Below are 3,915 nucleotides of genomic sequence, written 5' to 3'. Positions count from 1 at the left end.
TATAGAATTTTTATGCCGGCTGAAAGGTATTTTTAAAGAAATTTGTAAGAATATTTTATTTTAAGCTACTACGTACAGTGTGTGAACGTGTTGTTTAGAGTAATTCATAACGGACAATTTGAAAGGTAGGTATCTAACAAAAAAGACAGATTAACATTTTATGATATAAATTAATTGTATTAATTAGCTACCAATCCTATTCTGGGGTTTTATTGGGAGAGAATCTTCACCACTTTACCTAACGTTTTCCCTTTATTTTTTGTTTATTCTTACACACAGATATGGAATAGAAGAACATTAAACAAATGTTTTGGGGAGTTTGGAGGCAATACATAAAGGGAAATAATGAGTTTTAAATTAGATAGGTTTGTTTTTCTATGTTTCCTCTTCACTAAAATAATGTGCATCGTTTTAAATAGCTACCCCATTTTGCATGAAGACTATATAATGATTTAGATATTACACACATAGAGTAAGAACATGGCATTTAATTTTATAATAGAAACAAAAAAGTATTCACAATAAAAAATATCGAAGAATATTCAGCCATGAATTGCACACTAGGAGACAAATTGATCATTGAGTTGTCAAATTTTAAACCAATTTAGATTATTCTCTTATGGATACGTATATTAAGAACTGAAACTCTTGTTTACATATATATGTTCAACTCTTCTAGATATTTTGTTGTTCCGGGTTGGTTGTTTCATTCACGTACTTTCCTCACACATTCATCTCATCTAAATTGAAGATGGATAATATTGACTGCAATATTTTATCCTGCTTCTCTTTCAGAAACGATATATGAGACATCCGGGAATCGACTTTTTTAAATTGGTTTGAATAATAATGATGTATAGAATTATTTTAGTTACTGATAAAAAAATGCCGATTGATTATTTATCCCGACGATTATCTTTCTTCTTTCCTATGGAAGTTGTTATCATAAAATCAGCCTAAGGCTTTTAACTAATTTATCAAAAATCTTTCATCCAAAAAAAAAAAATTCTCAAAAAACTTTTTTAACCGAAGCCCAAGTAATAACAAGTTTCTCATATAATTACAATAAATGCGGGATTGAATTATATAATTATTAAATGTAAGAGAGAACTTAATTAAAAAACATGACTACATGAGTACTTTCTATTGCATAATTTAAAATATATAAGTATACCAAATAATGGTAGCTTAGTTGACGTATGAGAACTGAGCAGGTGAGGGTGAAAGCACATGTTTGATCCTCTTCAGTACTATCTTTGAGAAGGATTTATAAAGCCTTAATCATGGACCCGTCCCGAACAGTATTGCTTCTCGTGGAAGATACATGTGATTTATTCAAAAAATAAAAATAAAAATACACAAGTATGACCAATTGGTGTAGCTCAGTTGGCAACACAGACGGTGTAGAATAGGAAAAGAACCTGAGTTCGATTATCACCAAATATGTATTTGTATAAGGGCACTGAGATTTAATTATGACTAAGGATCAACTCAGGATTAGACACATAATAAACTCAAAGAGTTCAAACTTGTAGAAATATCGGAGGCTGACTCGTCTGAAAGAAATAATTAGGTTCAATATACCAACAAATAAAATAAAAAATATACAAGTATGCGTTTCAAGTCATGTATTTTATATTTTAAAAAAATTCTAAGCAAACTACAAAAAAGTAACTCTTTAATATTATAATTTAAGGCAATCCAAATTAGTGAATATTTACAAAAATAAAAAATAAAATATAAACTATCAATTTACATATGAAATACTATTGAGCAATGGTTAATTTAAAGTCATTTTGTACGATTCTTTGTTCTTAGAGTTGGTAAAAAAACGGAACAGCAAATTTATGATGTAAAAATTTAGAGAAGAGGTGTATAAGTCCACACGTAACTAAAAGGTCTTTAAATTTTGACGGTCCAAGGGGCAACATCATCAGCTTCAAGATATAGATGAATTCTCAAAAGAGCAGGGTTTGAATTCTGAAGAAAATTGTTGGGTTAGAGCTAGATAATTGTCTTGCCGCTTAATTTGATAATCATTCCATAGTACTTGTGCAAATTTCTTTCCTCGCTCAGGAGATATCCGAAGAACTTGACTCGTCTCAATAATGTAATTAGAGTCATTGAATTAAAAAAATTATCTAATTCATAGAAAATATACGAAAGATATAGATACTATAAAGGCGGTGGCATTTTATTTTTGTTGATAAAGAATAATTTGTACATATATTTAATGGGTTTGATGTTTTTTATATTATAGGAGATGAAATTATTTTCACATATATAAAAGTGTATGGAGTCCATGTGAAAAGAAAAGAAAGAAAGAAAAAAATGAACCCCACATACTTTTATACACTAGCAGATCTATATTGTTGCAAGTGTGTGCAAGTGCACACACTAACTTTTGAAAAACAAAAAAGTAGCAAGTGAATGGCATTTCATTGTATCACCTTTTCTTCGGCTGCTTCAATTCTTGTATATTTATCATCTCCGTTTGGCTAAATATCACAACAACAAATCCCCAGTTAAAAATTTAACATTTTAAAGGAGATGCAAAACTATAACTAGAACTCTAAACGGAGAGGAATTTTGGTGCTCCCGAACCACCGTTAACTCAGTGGTTCGGATCAATCAAAATCAGATAACTATTAAGGAGAGAGAAGAGAAGAGAAATAAAAAATAAATTTTTGTCCAAGTGGCACTTCCTAAATGGAAGGACCACATAGAACCTAGAGAACCAAAAAAATTCCCTCTAGAAGCAGCTTACTTTATGGTTATTAAAAAAAAATTACAATATGCAAAACTATTTGTAGTATCTTTAAAAAAAAAAATCAGGACGCTGCCCCCGAACTCAATCGCTAATTATGCAGACATAAATAAAATTTTCTAAGTCCGTCATTGCTTTTATATATGTGTAAAAGATAAATTTATCTCTAAATTTGAAAAAGAATCATAGTATGATTGCTCCTGCTCCGGTGTTCACCATGCATTAGTATTTTTGTTGTTGTACTTGCGGTTATGTGCTCCGCCAGCATTGGTTATGGAGTGAAATTAGCCTAAGAAAGCATGCGGGGCCGCAAGGGTCAGACTCCATTTTGAAGTCAAGTATCTTGGATTGGATCCTTTGAGCCCTCTCTCTGTCTAATTTAATTGGCCCACCAAAAAGCCCCGTTCACACAGTCACAAGCAGCCTTTCACCTGAGACACGGTTTCTTTTCCACACTTTATTTCATCTTTAGATATCCTATAATAATACCTGTGAATATAATTATTAATGTTCTTTCATACCCAGAATAATTGAATAGGCAGACAAGAAAAAGAAAGAAAGTATTTAAAGAATGAGAAAAAACCGGCCATGACCTCAGATGAGCAATGAGAATGAAAGATGTGTAATAATATTGATGAACATTAATTCCCATGAAATGAGAAATGAGAATGAAAGCTGTCATGCATCAATAAGGTAGTGGGTACTCCGTTAAATCTATATAATATTGATGAACTTTCCCATTTGAATAATATTAAATTTTTTTAAACTGAACATAAAATTAAGCTTTGCCAAATTTCTCATTCAGATTTCATGTATTAAACAGTTTTTCTAGCGTTTTTTTTTTTTTTTTTCATTTTACTATCAAGCACACATAATAGCATATATTATTATTATTTTTTCAATTTTGAAATTATTGAGGAATATTATAAGTAAACACGCGACAAAATAGAGGGCAGCCTAATCTAATCAGATATAAAACAACCTCAATTGACATCTCTTGCACGCATCAAATTCAAAACCATATATATGGAAACACCACAGAAAAATAAATTCATGATGAGATTGCTTACGTAGAAGAGAAGTTTCTTTATGTGCCTCAGTGTCTATCTCTTGTCGATTTCTTTCTCTCTTCTTTCTTGTCCTTTGTA

Source organism: Gastrolobium bilobum, unplaced genomic scaffold (genome assembly GCF_033153095.1).
Source record: "Gastrolobium bilobum isolate Gb01-03AN ecotype WA unplaced genomic scaffold, APGP_CSIRO_Gbil_v1 utg94886, whole genome shotgun sequence".
In the NCBI taxonomy this organism is placed as follows: Eukaryota; Viridiplantae; Streptophyta; class Magnoliopsida; order Fabales; family Fabaceae; genus Gastrolobium; species Gastrolobium bilobum.
This window is presented reverse-complemented; position numbering follows the sequence as displayed.